The 17,073-nt window shown below is 38.2% G+C and overlaps 1 long non-coding RNA gene across 1 annotated transcript; it reads left to right on the top strand.

The window, feature by feature from the left end:
- The first annotated feature begins 1,867 nt into the window (after positions 1-1,867).
- Positions 1,868-2,894, top strand: LOC128891325 (uncharacterized). The gene is made up of 3 exons (XR_008460809.1): positions 1,868-1,987; positions 2,047-2,184; positions 2,809-2,894. It is a non-coding gene; the product is annotated as an uncharacterized LOC128891325 (long non-coding RNA).
- Positions 2,895-17,073: the final 14,179 nt, after the last annotated feature.

Below are 17,073 nucleotides of genomic sequence, written 5' to 3'. Positions count from 1 at the left end.
GCGCGACATAGCGAAACCAGTTAGTTACCACTGTGACGTATCAATTCAATATATTCATATCATGTAGTTACAAGAGTTTCGCTATGATCGATAATACCAATCTACTAAACGACATCCACAGTTGTTACGGCCGGTTTCGTTCGAAAAATCGACAGCCAGGTCGATCCATAAAGTTTCGATTCGAATCACCAGAGCGCTCCTGTGGATGTTTTGACCTATGTTCGATGGTGACCACTTTCTATCTTCGAACGTACAGTACGGGAGGATTGGCATCTGGAGACGCGGCTAATTGCGTCCACGACCGTAAAGGATTTAACGAAGAAAACGGCTGATCTTTCGAAAGGCAAGCAGGAGAAACTCGATCGTACGCGGCTTCCACGCGCGTACACGGATACCACGGATCAATGAGTCGTATGCGGGCCAGTTGTAACCAATTATCCGCAGCCATTAGAGCAAGTAACGGTGACAGCTATGGTATCGCGACAAGCGCGGACCCAGTGAACGCCTTTAAATCGTTTCCGACCGAGCTGGCCGCATATTAATCGGTAGAAAGCAAGTTCCGCGACTAGTGTGGGATCGGCTCGCGATCCTCGTAACAACCTCGCTGTCAGATGTCTGCAAGGAATTCCATGAATCATCGCTGAAGTGCATGGACACGTCAATATTTTGTGGTGATATTTTCATCAAAATTGGATATAAACTTCTAAAGTTGTTATTATTTATTTATTTATAAACCGAAATATCCTGAATTTCTTAGTATATAAAATTGTCGAGACATATGATACGTTTATGTACTCGTATGAAGCTTCGTAAGTAATAGCTCAGTCTGACAACACTATAAGAGACTGAACTTTTCGATACAAGGCTTTCATTTAAAAATTCAGCCAATTCGACATTCGAGTGCTGACTAAATATCCTTGATATTCTACAACTTTTCAAAATAATGGATTCAACGGTAATCGTCGACCTGGGTCTACTAAAAATACACTTGTTTGGATCAAGCCTTCTCTTCGCTATTTGACAATAGCCATCATCAATCAATATGTCATGTTACTCTTAGTTGTTGCTCTACGCCATCGTAACAAAAACAAGGGCAAACATTTTAATCCCGTCGAGGCGCACTGAAAGCGGTTCATGTGATGTAATTCATCGAATCGCGACAAGATTACTACAAAAATGTCACGATGAACTCCAAGACTGGTATCCCTATTATGAGCAACACAAATAACACGAACATTTAATTTAAGTATTTCCCCGCGGAAAGTCCCCCAGAGTCATAGAGTTCCCACCAGGGCCAGATGTCCTGAACTGTATCGGATGGTATATCGCGGCCACGGTCGCACATTTCTCAGGTGATCGCGGCTCGATGGTTAACGGAAAGTCTATGATCTCTGCTGGTCTCTTATCTGACGTTCAGCTGGTGTTCGGTTTCGCTGGGTCGTCTTTTAAACCAAGGCGTTTCTCGCGAACGCAACCGAGCCGATTGTACCTCTCGCGGCTCTTCCGCTTCTTAGGTCGATACAGCCAGCTCGCATTCCAATCGACGAGAAAAACACGGGCCGCAGACCGCAGAACGGTAGCCCATTCACACGGTCTTCTCCTCTTGGCGGCAGTTCGGTTTCGCGCGGCCCCTCGACAGGTGAACGCGTATACCTGCGAGGATCCCCGTACGCCTCTGCCCGTCACGTAGACGCACGTGCACACAGCTCGCCTCTGTGGCCCTCGCGGTCCACAATAAACTCGCAACTCGCGCCAGGATAATGCCTTCCTACTGGAAGTGAAACAACGCTTGGCCAGAGTGAGTGTGCGGAATTGCGCCTCTTGATGGATTCCTGGAATCGTATCGCCGAGACGCGCCACGTTGGCAGGGATGAAGACCACGTAGGGGATGGAATTGCCAGAGAAGATATCGCAATGGTTACAGGGAACGTCCAAGTTTGTCTGTACAGTGTCTTCGAGTCTGGGGATGCAGTGCGATAAAACTGGGGTAGGAAGATGAAAACATGCCTTATTCTTACATTGAGATTATTAGATTTGTTATACTAGGCACTCTTGAAGAAAGGAATAGCGAAAACTAGAAGGCAGATGAAGAACGGAAAAAGAACAAGAAAACACGCAATATTTAAAAATCGCTGTATTGAGATACACTACTCTTCATGAAGTGAGATTATTTCACGATTGCAGGTACGTATCATTGAAGAGTGGAGTGACAATAATTGGAAAATGATCAGATTTATTAAGGGCTAAATCTGAGGAATTTTTATTAAATTATTCCCCTGATAATTTTTAATCAGAAATCATTTCTTGGCAACGTTCTTATCGGCTTCGCATTTATTTGAATAGTTTCAATCAATCTATAAGTACAATCTTCTTCCGAAAGGAAACGTTCGATGCGTATATTATAATCTTTCCCACAGTAGCAAGCGGAATATATTACTTTCCTAGCAAACGTGTAATACACGATTTATTGAACTACCCTTTGGATAGTGCTACGTATATTGCTACAGTGCATAGAATCTTATTACAGTTCCGAGTGACCCACTTTATCCCTCCGGCTCATAAAGCGCAGCTCCAGTATTTATAGCCCTAATGAAAACACGGCTTCTGTTCGCGTAATAAATTATGTACCGATATTAAGGAGACTTGGAAAAAGACTTACAGAGAGGAAGGCGGTTGTCCGGTGAAAAGTTTAATAAATTTTTCTGGATAAGTGTAATTACTTTCGGTTACCGGAAGGGGGGGGGGGTCGGCCTTGAATCCGTCACGCCTTCCGAGATTTTAATTAAGAAACTATTATGTACCTCGTAGCTTGGACATTGCGAAGCAAGGACACGCTGTGAAGTCATCATTACATCCATACGTCTGTGGCACCGGACAATAAATAAATAAATAAAGGTCCGAAATAAATATTTTTGATCATGCTCTTGCAATCTGCATCAATGAGAGGAACATCTCGAAAACATTTGGATCATACTTTTCCACGCAGAATCTGCTACGTTAAGGAAGATCACCGGGGAAAAGGAACATGATAAAAGGAGGTCTCCCGAAACCAGAATCATCAGTCAACCAGTCATTAATAGTCTAAAGCAGTTCTTGCTTAGTTCATTTTTAAATATATTCTTCTAAATATATTTTATTTAAAGTTTCTAAAATCAATCTTTGTTTGTGTTGTCCTACGTCCAGAATATCCCATTTTAAAGCATATCCTTCTAAATATATTTTATTTAAAGGTTCTAAAATCAATCTTTGTTTGTGTTGTCCTATATCCAAACTATCCCATTTTAAAACATATCCTTCTAAATATATCATATTTTAAGTTTATAAAGTCAATCTTCATTCGCGTTGTTCTAGATCCAAAATATCCCGCACAAGGATTCATTTTTTAGCAACGTTATCCTTAGACGACGAAAGTCGCTGTCCTTTCTCCAGAATTTGACAGTTTCTCGTCATGCCCCACGGAGTAACAGTGCTTGCCGAAGGATTCCGGAATTTTTACAAACAGCATATGATGACTGACAATGATCGATGCTGATCCTCTGAACCGTAAACATTTTTACGCGTTCTTAATCTAGAAACACGTCGATAGTTCTGTCACACGTTGTCAAACAGGGTAAAATACTATGTTTTTCCAATGAGTGAAAAATTTATCGTTGGAATTTTGAAGTGGAGTGAACGATTCCAATGGAACGAACAGAATTTGACAACGTTTGGACATGAATTTTTCTTAGAACAAATCCATCTTCGTCGTCTTATCGCCCTATTTTTTCACCCTCGTCGGCTATCAGGCCGGATATTGTTTTCGGAGGCGTCGATCGTTTAACACTTTCAATATGACTAATGCTTTCCGAGAAACTCGCTTCTCGAGCCAGCCGAGACTCCCTCCGCGACGCATGGACTATGATTTATCGTGTTGGTATCCTTTTATCGTGACCGGCTGCCCTTGGACATTTGTCTTTGGTTCAGCACAGAATCAGCCGCGTTGTTACGAACGTCTCGAACGCCATTATGGACTCTTTCGATGGCTTAAACGCATTCTGTACACTCCCAGCGTTCAGCGGTCATTCGCTTTGTAGGAAAAAGTATACGAAGCCTTCACCTTCGTTATGAACCCATTGTTTCTTCTCAAGTTCCGTTGAACTTATTTGAAAATGATTCCATTATATCTGGAGAGACTTTGCAATCAGGAATAACTTCAATGGTATAATGAAGAATATAATGATCGCTTGAGGGCGTTGAGAGCACCTTCGGTAGCAGCCATTTTCAGTATTGGACTTGGGTAGGAAGATAGATATGTGTACTTAAAATTTTTAGAGTCAGGATCGTTCAGGATCATTGAGATAAAATCAATTGGTCACTCGAAGCCAATTCTTCCATTCCAGACATAACTCTTGCTTAGATACGATGCTAACGTTTGCCTCTCTATTCGTAATCTTCATGGTTACGTCTACGAATACAAATGTTTGAGACTTCCACTCCATTCGAAGAGCAAGCGGCAAGAAGGAAAAGGAAAAAAATGGGGAAGGGTTCGGTAATAACACGTTTTATTCTAACCTCTGTGCCTCAGAGACCGACGTAGAACCAATCTCCGAATCGAGAGTATCTTCGATTCGACATTCAACCTATTCGAGCAACGCATTCCTCGATGACTTGGCCACTTTTTCATAGTGGTCCGAAGATTCGATCGTCTGACGTAATTAGGAGACTTTCATTTCGAAGCACAGTTTTACAATGTCTCTGAAATTCTTTATTTCGAAATATCTGCTCTAACTCAACTTTAAACAAAATCCTACTTGAATATTCGCGATTAAAACCATAGAAAAATTTCTAGTCTGTCCCGTGGTAGCGATTAAACAACAGGAAACACTTTGATTTATTGTAGAGTTTCGAAACCAATCGGTCGATCAATCATTTTGTATGGATCATTTCAACCGAAAACTAATAATTTACGGGCCAAGCACAGATAACGAACGAACCCAACAAAAAATAGCGAGCTATATTCAAATCTTGATCAATATCTTTATCTTCTCCGATTACAATATTAATCTCTATACGCTCTCCATAGGAGAGAGGAAGGGGGGGGGGGATGACAGACGAAAGAAACGAAGAAACACGTTTCGAGTACAAACGACTCAGAGCTCCGGGTCCATTCGATCCCAGTGTCCAGTTCGCAATTAGTTTTTAACAGTTTGATCTGTTTGCGGCGCATTTCCACGAGGCAGGCAATCAGCCCCGGAGCTAGGAGTCTCCTTGCTCTCAAGGACCCCTCCGTTATAAGTACATCGGCTGCGTTCCGTTTAAGGAATATTCTTAATAACGATCTACCTCCCGTCACGTCCGCGCCCCGAGCAATCGTTCAATCGGCCGCGGTAAACTCTGTCGTCCATGGGCGAAAGCGTGTCCATCGGGTTCACGGTGTCCCTGAACTTGTCGGCACCTACTACAACCTCTCTCCTGCTGCAGTCGACGAACCCCATTTTGTTTCTTTTTAAACATTTTTCAATAGTTCAAGCAATGTATTATCACTTAAGGAATATGTTGGTATATACAACATACATGGCAACATACACACTGATTCAAAGAGTATGCAAGGAAACAGATAAACGATTGATGACAGTTTCCCAATCCTTTCAGAGGATCTCCAAGAAGGAAGCAGGAAAAACCGTATCTGGTCAACCTGAAACTCGCATCCATAAGGGTCCTAAGCTTTGTCTCAACATTTATAGTTTTCCCAAAAAAAAAAATCAATCAATAGTTTTCTTTATTGACATAAAGACTAAACATATATTGTATATGTTTGAGGATGAGCATATATTTATACAGGGTAAGTCTTATAACACGACGACCTAAAATAAATCGTAAGGTATTTGTTGTACGATAAAATGTTTCAAACAAAAGTTGCATGGTATCTAAGGAGACATACAGTGCTGTAATCTGTTTTTCATTACCTTACTTTTTTATTGAGATATTAGGGTCACCTTCAGTTTTTTAAATGGAATATCTAATACTTCTTTTCGAATTCGGATAAATCATCAAATTTTGCTTAAAAAGGTATTACATGAAGTGGGACTTGAAATGAATAATTACTGAGATATCTTCAAATTAATAATCTTCTATTAGGAAATACGCCTAGTCAACGTGATTCTTAGCACGACTTTATTCACGTCGGTAGGTCATGCCTGTAAACAAGTTCCTTGTTAAATATTAATAATCATCAACACGAAATGCCTATTTAGTATCTCGGTAAGCGTTAAAGTCGTATTGAGAAAGGTGCTACATTTTTCTTACGATGTTCAGTAACAGTGAAACAACGTTATGATAATTGTTTATGGTGCGTGTGAGGAAAATGCTATAAGAGCTAAGATCTTGTATCGAGCTAAGTATCCTGATCGAAATCAGCCATCGCATTCTACCTTCTTAAGGCTCAGTCGAAGACTCAAAGAACATGGCAATTTTAATGTACAGACACGAAAAAAAACACGTTGAATTGAGTAACCTCCTTTTCGAAGCCGGTTAAAAAGGTATCACAAAGTTGTGAATAATGAAGGTTGTCGTACTTCAACCTTAACAACTATTGCCCATAAACTTCTTTTATAAATATCTCAGTAATTGTTCATTTCAAGTCCCACTTCATGTAATACTTTTTTAAGCAAAATTTGATGATTTATCCGAATTCGAAAAGAAATATAAGATACTCCATTTAAAGAACTAAAGGTGAACCAAATATTTCAATAAAAAAGTAAGGTAACGAAAAATAAATTACAGCACTGTATGTCCCCCTAGATACCATGCAACTTTTGTTTGAAATATTTTGTCGTACAATAAATACCTTACGATTTATTTCAGGTCGTCACGTTATAAGACTCACCCTGTATAAACGAAGTATTTTTATTGACTAACACTTAACACTTCAGAAAATAAATTTGTTTAGCTGCTATACTAGGGAGACCTCTTAAAGTGTACTTAGGACAAATATCGTAAATTTAATTTTGTAGTGAAAAGAGATAAATATAATATGCAATGCAAGTAAAATATAAGAAATCGAGTTTATGTCTGAATTCTTTGAAATATTGACTACGTCATTATCCATGCTAATGTATTTTTTTCATTGATTCAATTAAAAATTTAGTATGCTACCTTCAGCATTTTAATTACGTAATTAATATGTTATAAAGTAGAAATTTGAATGACAGCTATCAACTGACCATCCTAAGATTTAAAATTTACAAATGACTAGTGCTTAGAGTTTCGTGAATCTGTAATAAATTAAGTAGATTTTTGTAATATTTAGATTTTTTGACAAACGTATGTATGTATGGTATAATCTTCTAAAAGATGGATGGCATAAGTCCCAATATATTTAATTATATCTTTGTAGACAATCAGGTTGTTTTCTAGTTTCAGTTGATACTATTTCCCAAGAATCCATTAAAATTGAATAAATAATCTTTTTGTTTTAATACGTTTTTTTTTTAAATCAACCTTCTCTCCAGTTGAATACTCAAATATTATATTTTACCATTTCTTCACGGAATATCTCACAGTTATTTATCGTACCTAGAGAACATATATTTCTTCGTAATGTACATGTGTGCAATTTTTTCATATACCTCGATTCGCATTTCATCGAGCCATGTTGAATGCTTCTTCGAGGGCTTTGATGCGGTATCTTTGATGCTTCCTTGGGGTCTTTGCAGAATGCCATTATTGTGGTGTCATCAACAGCTGTATCGAGTAGGTATGCTTAACTTACAAATCAGTGGTGTTTAAGGATTCGTGAACCTGTTAGGTAGGTCGAGTAGAAAGTAAAAATATCTTTTCAACGAACAGGTATGGTCGCTGTAGTTAATTGGTATTGTTTGCTAAATTCTGCGATTTCTTCCATCACGATAGGCATTCTCAGGTCCTGATAGATAGTGAATCCTGTCATCCACGGATAACAGCTTGTTCATCGAGTTCACGGTGTCCCTGACCTTGTTGGCATCCACTCTGAGCTCTGTCCCCCTGGAGCCACTCGGTTTCGTGGCGTTTAACGAAGCCTAATGACGCTGTAAATATCCGCTACGCGACTCTACGGTTCCGTGTCCGCGCGTAAAACAACGGAATTACAAATCATCTTCGCGGAAATTGCGGGATATTACCAGAGTTGTTTCTAAATCGCGATCGATTACACGTCGATGCGGACGTAGGCGTTTGGTTTTTAACGAATTAAAATTCCGTGACTACGATGAGAAAACCGACTGTAATCTCATCGTAGAGATCTATTAGCGATTTAAGAAAGGACGCGTGGAAGAGGCGCGTTAACTTTTACTTAGTCAATTGTTATCGAACACGAGGAACGAATGGGTAAGAAAAGCTGCTATAGGTAAAAATTTGTTTCCGCATCCTTTTCATTTACTTCATTTCCTGACGCTGTAAGATGACGCAAGTCCAGAAAAAATAACGAAAGGAGATAGTTATGAAATTCGACATGAACCTATGTTAGTTTTTGCTCTGCTGTGTGTGTCAGGAATGGTTAAGTACGGCTTATTTTGCTAATTTAGGAGTATATTATGATTTGCTAATAATAACGAACGCAATACTGGTATTACTAGATTTAAAAAAAAACCTGTACTAGATGATCTGAATTCGTAAAAAGAATACTGGTTATTTAGGGAGTGTATCGCTGGAAATGTCAATAGGGCAGTTGTCGACTATCATTGTTTATTCATCAATACATATCGTGAGAAACTTGACTGTACCATATTGGTTTCGTACTGATACTATTATTTCTGGAGTACAATCGATCAGATAAAGTCGTTCTCGGAGCAACCGTCACATGACCTATCTATCTCCAAAAATAATAGAAATGACGCAAGTCTAGAGTGTATATGTATATCGAAAGAATGAGTTACTAATCTTAAGCATTTCAATCCGGGCTGCTACCCGCAAAATTGTCTACTTTGATATACAATGTTCCCAACTGTTTACCATTAATATGATTAAACATTACTTGGAAAAACTTAACAGAAATAAATGGAAAAGTAAAGCATGACTAGAATAGGTAAGATATCGTTCCGGAGACGCAAGATGCAGCCTAAAATGCTGTTAACCTCGATCGACTTTTCTCGGAAAGTCTATTAGATTATCAGCTAGATCTCTTGCCAAGCTTATCAGATTGAAAGCTCCATGTCTGTTGACGATCAGGATAACATTTGAAATTCTGTTGGAAAAGCTGTCAAATGCTTGGCAAAGCTGGCTCGGGTTTAAAACGCTCCATAAAACTGAACACTGCCTTTCGGAGGTCAGCCATATCCATTTACCGCTCAGCATGAACGTGAAGGGGTTAGTCGCCATCGACCCCGCGAATCACGCGAAAAGATGATAGTCACGGCGACGAGCCACGGTCCCAGTGTTTTCGAGCGGCCAACGTCGAAGCACGGATGAATCCTTGAATTTGTCGACACCCACGGTTTCTCGTTAGATCGCAACGCGTTCCCCTGGTTTCGAGTGAACAACGCGAAATTTTCACACCTCGGACCCCTGTCGCGAGTGTATCGTCCGGTAACGAGCCAATAAACATCGCCGGATCTCGCCAGTTTTCACCGTTAACGGCACCAGGAAGTAGTTGAGCGTACCTTTAAGGGTTGGATCGTGATCGGTTAGCTCGTCCTGCTCGATTTTCCAGTCGTCGGTCCCGTGGTCGTGGATGCTACGTTACCGTGGCCGCGATCGTGCTCGAAACGATCGCTGGAACGACTTAGGTTCCCCCGGCGTCGAGCAGAGTCCACGCGAAACGAGCGTGCCGCTATCAGATTCGAGGCGTTGCGAAACAATTTCGCGAATGCATCAATTCTGTTGCCGCGTTCACCGGGGAACAGGATCGCCATTCTTTTCACCCCGTCCCGGGATCACTATAATTATTTCACCGCTCGTTAAAGCGTAATAGTCAACCGATAAATTCATTCTTTCTTTGCGAGTCTCGGTTCGATTTTCTCGCCTTCTAATTGTGTTCGTACATTTTCTTCTTTTAGTTTTCCATCTGTCCCCGTGATCTTTGTATTAATCGATTTGGTTCATTTTTCCGTCAAGGATCAGACGAGGATCAGACTTCTTTCTTGAATGATATTTTCGTTCGGAACTAAATGTTTAGGCTCCTGAATTTGAGAAAATTTAGGGATCGAATGGAAAGCGTTTGCATTTCCTACGAGATGATACTACCAGTCATTATATTTTTAACGTTAATTCGATCATATTGTCTGTGTTGATATACTCGAAGAAAGTAAACATGCCCCAAGTAAGTTTTTTATGAATGTTTTAAAAACCGGAGTATGCTACGAAAAAAGTATTTAATTGAACAGAATAACTTTATACATTACCGAATATTTGTTTCAATACACCTGTCACTTTTCTAATGAAAGACGAACGTTATTAATGGTTCCCGTACATAAATCAGTCAAATTACTACTGTAAGGGATGTGTACATTCATTCATATCATATCAGCATATTAGTTGACAGAAAATATTCGATATTCATAACTTGCCAAATAATGAGGTTTACAACACAACAGTATATGATCTCTAACAACGGGAACCAACAACATAACTTGTGGGATCATTATGATAGATGCATTCGAGAAGAGTGAATTAGGAATGGACATGATCTGTGGGATGTACTTCAAGAGAAATGAAACGCAGTCAAAGCTGAAACTTAGAAAAAATTGGTAACTAGAATGTCCCAATTATGGATTGTAATATATTTTATGTGCTACTTAGGGCGGGAAACGCAAAATTTAAGTAAATTATTTTTCCAATTGTTTCAAACCCCGTCAATGAATTCAAATATGATTACTCAATTTCAATAAATATGGATTTATTACTTATCTTGTCTCGACAAAATCACAAATGCGGTGTTGTATTGAATTTAATGGTCGGTAGTGTATTACGTACATTTTTTCGATGAATTATGGAGGTAATAGTTAGTACCAGTCGATTTACTTATGTTCATATTCTATTTTCAGTTCGGGATTTCATCTTTCTCTGTATCCACAGGCTACCTACGTTCTTCCCTGTGCGAAATTTGCATCATTCCACCTTCTATTAGGAAGCCGATGGATCCGCGAAAGTGGCTCGCGTGTTTCGCAGGCTGGGCGAACCGGATGAACGGAGTTTACGAACGCGGTGTATATTTATGAATGGAAATCTACATCGAGAGGCTCTCCAGTGTGGATTCTTTTGGTTATTTTTGCCTGCTATGATTCTTCTGTATCCAACATCCGTTTTTGTTCCTTTTTCCTAGTAGTCGTGTATGGTTCGCTGGTATTGTTACGAAGTATTTTTGACCAGTTGCTGTTACTGGAAATTGTGATTTTTTAAATGTCTAATCAGAGGTTTTAAAACATGCCATGGTATCTTTCGACTACTACATGCTTTATTGTTATAAAATTTTAATAAATGGAACAAATTTGTGTGTTCAAGGGGAATGATGTAAAATGATGTTTTCAACGTGGAATGAGATATTTTGTCTAAAGATGTGTTATGTACTGTATTAAAATAATTTCCATTTGTATTTAAATAAATCGTGTCATGGAATCAACATTTATGAAAATTAATTTAGATGGAAATGCAAAGATTCATGTGTCTGCATACATCACGTTGTTTAAATTCCCTCTCGTTTGACTTATTTATTGAGATCATCTTTCTTCTCTAATAATTTTTAGTAAAATCTTGTCTATAAAAGAATAATGTTTAAGAATGGGCATTTTTTACCATTGGCTTGAAATTTTACAGTCATAGTCAATACATGTCTATCTATGACGGATACTAGAATTTTCGCAGAATCAATTAATCTTTTAATTTTGTTAAGCAAAATGAGTTTAACCTCGGCAAAACTTTAAAACTGCCTTTATTTAAAGGCTACTATTATTTTATCGTTATATTTATTTTTGTAATTATTCTAGGACCACCGATAGTCACATTCACTACAGTTTAATTGTGCTTTCTTATTTTCTATTATCAGTAACTCAACTTCGTTTTCATTAGTATTAGCCACCTATCCTGTTTTGAAAGCTACCACATGGTGCTGTCTATAATTAATAACCGTTTAGATTTTTCCAACAGCAAGTGAACATATTTATACTTTCAACACTAACAAATCATGATGCTAAAGTTGTATTTCGTGTGATACTTTATTGTCAATCTACATGTTCCCGAACATGACTCATTTCATCGTCCAAGAGACCAAAACCGTTCTATAAAACAATCCGATATAATTTCAGAGAGAGGCCTCATTGCCTAGATCGTTTATTGTCATAAACTTTATTCCCGCAGGTCGCATGACAATTCACGAAAATTTGTGCGACAGCTGAGACTCGCGACAAGCGACAGGATTTACAAAAAAAAAGAAGAAAAAAAGAAAGGGAAGCAACAATTTTTATGCGTCGCATCTTCTCCCAACGCTTCACCTCTCGCGAGCACAGCTCGTACCCACGATTTTGGCAGCTTATAAGCCTCGTTCCGCTAGCACATTTCGCATCAGCGGACGCGTCGTAACTTACCCGTCCCGTATCTCCTTACGCTTATCTGCCAAGCTCGTCGTACATTCTCGCGGGCCAAGCGCTGGTTATCTGCGTGACGTATGCACGCAGCTCGAAGTCTCGCTAATATACGGTTAATGAAACGTTAAGTCGTGCGCGCACGCATGTGCTCCGCGGTCCGAAAACATTTTGTCGCTCGCCAGAGGGTCTATATAACCAAAGTAAGAGGACTAGGCAGCGATACTGCTCCAAAATAGAGAGAATTAGTTCCAAAAAAGTGAACAAGTCCCGATTTTTCCTTTTACAGAATTTGTATATCTTTCTCATGTATTCACCAAATTTGTCATCACAAATAAAGATATAGAAATTTTCTTGCAAGGGGATACTCTGAAAACTTATAATTTTATACTGAACCTTTGAAATCATTTCGACAACCCTTGTTTTTAAAAGAAAAATGAAACGTCTCTACTTATCACTGAAAATGAAACTTCAACGCTATTTTAATCATTTTTATCTAATTTCCTTACACACAGGTTCGGTTGTTTGATTGAAACTACTATCGTGGATCTCAAAGTTAATGCTAAGAGTAGTTTAAGGATTCGATGTATGTAGATTAAGGGTTTTTAATTTTAAGTTTAATATGTAAGATATTGAGTATGGTGATATGAGTGAGGGTGTATATGGTTTAGTGAATCCATTTCGTGGCTTAAAAGCTGGAATAAAAACTATATCTATCTATCTATCTACTATTGTGGGTCTCCTAGTATCTGTAGCGTAGAAATCTATCTTCGAGGCCTAAAAATATTTTGTCTCTGATCAGCGGGCCTCGTAACTCGCGTCAACGCGACGCCGACGGTCCCAAGATGCAGCGCCTAACCGATCCTTCTGATAACGCGAACCTCGCGACACGTGCACATTACTACCGGCTATAACGCCGCGAGTTTGATAATTAACGGCGAAATTACCGCGATGTATCTAGGTGGTCGCGGAATCCACGTCCTCATTGTCCGGGTGTCACTGTTCGCGAAGGAATGCCTCCGAGTATCTTGGTCACGAGGGAAAGTATGCGCTAACGTGCGGCTAGAAGGTCTGGAAACGCTGCCATACATCTAAATATACGAGCACTTTGGATCCTCGTGTCTTGGGTTTTGTACTAAAAACTAATTTCTGAAAGGTTAGAGATTGCTGAAATTGAATATCAGTATGTAATTATCTTAGAATAGCGGTCATTACCCTGCCTTTATTCTGAGTGATATTCGATGAACAATGTCTTTGTGAAGCATGTAGATCAGTTATATTTCTTAATACATTATAGAAATGTGAAGAGTGCCGTTATTTATGAGAGAAGGAATGCTGAATGTGGTTATTATTTAAACTGGGAATGTTGAATTTAAAAACCATTTGTAAAAGTGATTTAGCTATACAAATTTCGTAAGGTTGAAGATATTTACAAAATGATGAATATTTATAGCTCTAATGAACAATCCATTACAAAGATGGTCTTACAATACAAATGAAGCGTTAAAAACATATTTTGATAATTGAAATAGTCAAATATAAATATTTAAATATTTGTGTGATTTTTTAATACATTATTCATTAACAACTTTATGTGTATATCTTTCTTGTATGATTTTGACCTTTTCAAACGTTGTTTTAAAACTGCTTTTAATACATTACATTACGCAATGATAATTACCTCTAGAGCTGAGCAAACTCGTAATGTAATAGCACATGATGGTTAAAAGCAAAATACATGAATTTGCTTCATTCTCCAGTCTGCGTAACCTGCAAGCCTATACATCAGATTCTTCCACAAACGCATGCCGTTGATCTTGCATCTACAACTATTCTTGTCCGTTTTGGTCCATAAAACGCTAGCAAACCCCGCTAATCAACAGTGTAGACAACGCAGACTGAAAACACAAGGATCAATGATCGTACATGTGCAATGGAGGTCAGAGATCGTTTTTTCCTGAAGACATAGCAGCAACGGTGGCCATCGGTTTGCCGCGAGAAGAGAACGATGAGGAAGAAAGAGGATGCACCCTTCGAGCGTAATTCATTGTCCTGGCTGTACAACGTACGTATTTCCCTGCAGAATGCGCATCGCGCATTATCCAGATAATGGCATTCGAGATGATCATCTCGCATGACCATGCATCGGTTGACCTTGCCGCTTTAAAATGACACGCGCGGGTCCAGCTATATCTCCATCTTATTTTAGATTCAATAAAGGATACATATTTCATTCTTTATCCGAAGGTCTTTCGTAATTCAAGGTTGCCCGGACGAGAGAGCGCTCGTGATACACCGCGCGTGAAAGATTCCCCCACAAACACGCAGATTTTTTGCAGGTACGCTTCTTGCTAGGATAATTTCTGGGAATTGTGCGGTGCGTTGGATCTTTATTGGTAATTCGATAATAGCTGCCTATTTTAATCCCTTATTGAAAGGGTGAAGTCAAAGGTAAAGCTTTATAAATCAGCGGAGGTAATTTATTTATGCTTTACAGGTTTCTGCCTTGAGACCATCTTCGGAAATTGAAAAGAATATTACATGTATAAGTGGGACACAATTAAGAATTTCTGGTTAGTTTCATATATGGGATTTGTTCCATTCATACATTTAATATTTATATTAATTAGTGAAAATTGTTTTGAATTAAAACGCAGGAATATTTAATTAAATTGCTAGCTATGACCTCTGAAAATGGTATATATTTTATTTAAAATACTCGCATATCGCATCATTCGAATATTACATCGAAAAATTGTATGTTAAAAACTATATAAATTAATTGTACGTTCTGCAAGCTTGGGATTTATTAATAATTTCAGTTTTAATTTCAGTTCTCTTCGATGAATAACGAAGTAAGCAATAAGCGTTGTACCGATAAACCACTCCGTACACGTTTAAAACTTGATAAATGACCATTCAAGTGTTGGTAACAGCTTCAAGTATAGTGCACTTATTATAACAGCTGATTTACGAATATCATTGAATATGCTAGTAAATCTGGCAAATTTTATAAAGACATTATGCTGTTAAAGAATCTTTTAGTACAAGCCTTTAACTTGCAAAACAACAAAAGCAACACTCTTTTACAATGTCGCATATGAAAGCTTATCAATGGTTACATCAACCTCCTAAATAAGTGTCCATGGACTTTATCTTTACTCGTGTTGAATACTGTGCGACGTGAAAAAGATGGAATTTACTATTCAGTACCGTGCTCCATAACAACTTCATCCAGCGTCATGATAAGCTCAGCAGATATTTCGTTACATTTCGATTTTTTCCTGTGGAGATCAGATTGACTCCTATTAAGTCGCGTAACAAGTATTCCGCCCCGTCAGTCGCAGCTCAACAACTTGTTTCGGTCGCAAGTAATTGATCTTCGTTTTTCTCGTTTCAATTTAATCGAGAGTGGGTGCGCCAGGGAATGTATCAGTTTCCAGTCTCGCGTGTATTCGTTCCTGTAGATTCTAGGGCATATATCATGCTCAATGGGGAGTGCATACTTCATCCTCTGCTAAATGTCCTTTGTCGTTCCGCTTTATGAAAGTGAACGTATCTGGCTGCACGAGCACGGCGAAGGATTCCAATGTAAACTCTCGATTAAATTCAACGATTATATCTGAGAGGTTTGTAGTGACATGTATTGCTGCGTTTTCTTTCACTTGCAAAACTGTGAAAGATATATTTGTAATGGGTAATAATGCTTTTCTTTGTGTAATATGGGCCTCGTTGTTAAGGCTGATCTAAGAACCGAATGCCTTAGAGCAGGGCTTCTTAAACTATGGGTCTCGAGCCCAAATCGGTTTATTTAGCAAAATCTTGAGGTCGCGAGATTTTAATGTAAAATTTTTAGTATTCTCTTTTATTTATGTTATTGCTAAAAATACAGATTTTACGAAAAATAGGGTATATAACTTTTGTAACTATAATAAATACAATTTTACAACTATTTGTGCAATTTTTAATTTTACATTTTTGTATGTTTTTAAGGTAATTCTAAAACTATATTTTTTCATATGTATATATATTGTTACATAATCAATAAATCATCACAAAATATTTACGTATCTTTATTTTATATTTTTTGGGTCCCAAAAAAATGACAATCATAAATGGGATTGTGAATGAAAAAAGTTCAAGCCCTGCCTTAAAAGAAGGTATACAGTATACATTCAAAAAAAGTCCCAACATTAGACAGTTTTCACAATTTACTACTTATAGACTTATTGGTAAATTTCAGTTTTGCTTTTTGATTCTAATTCATTCAGAAAGAAAAAAACCTTTTTCAGTTTACCATTCTAATAAAACATTCTTGCTCTTGCATCAAGTCTTACGAATAACTCCACCAACATCATAGGGAACCATTTCCAATTAAAAATATTTCCTTCAAATTCGTTTAACAATAACAATGTACAAACTTGTTATGTCCAAATTTATTAAATTCAACCATGCCAGGATTTCTCAAGAATATTCTACGTTAGGGTAATTCTGCGATACGTATTCCTTCGATAAATTCCGAAATGTAGTTTAAATACATTCG

The sequence above is a fragment of the Hylaeus anthracinus genome, unplaced genomic scaffold (assembly GCF_026225885.1).
Source record: "Hylaeus anthracinus isolate JK02 unplaced genomic scaffold, UHH_iyHylAnth1.0_haploid 12001, whole genome shotgun sequence".
NCBI classification, from domain to species: Eukaryota; Metazoa; Arthropoda; class Insecta; order Hymenoptera; family Colletidae; genus Hylaeus; species Hylaeus anthracinus.
The sequence above is the reverse complement of the archived record's forward strand: the minus strand, read 5'-3'. Positions and strand labels throughout refer to the sequence as shown.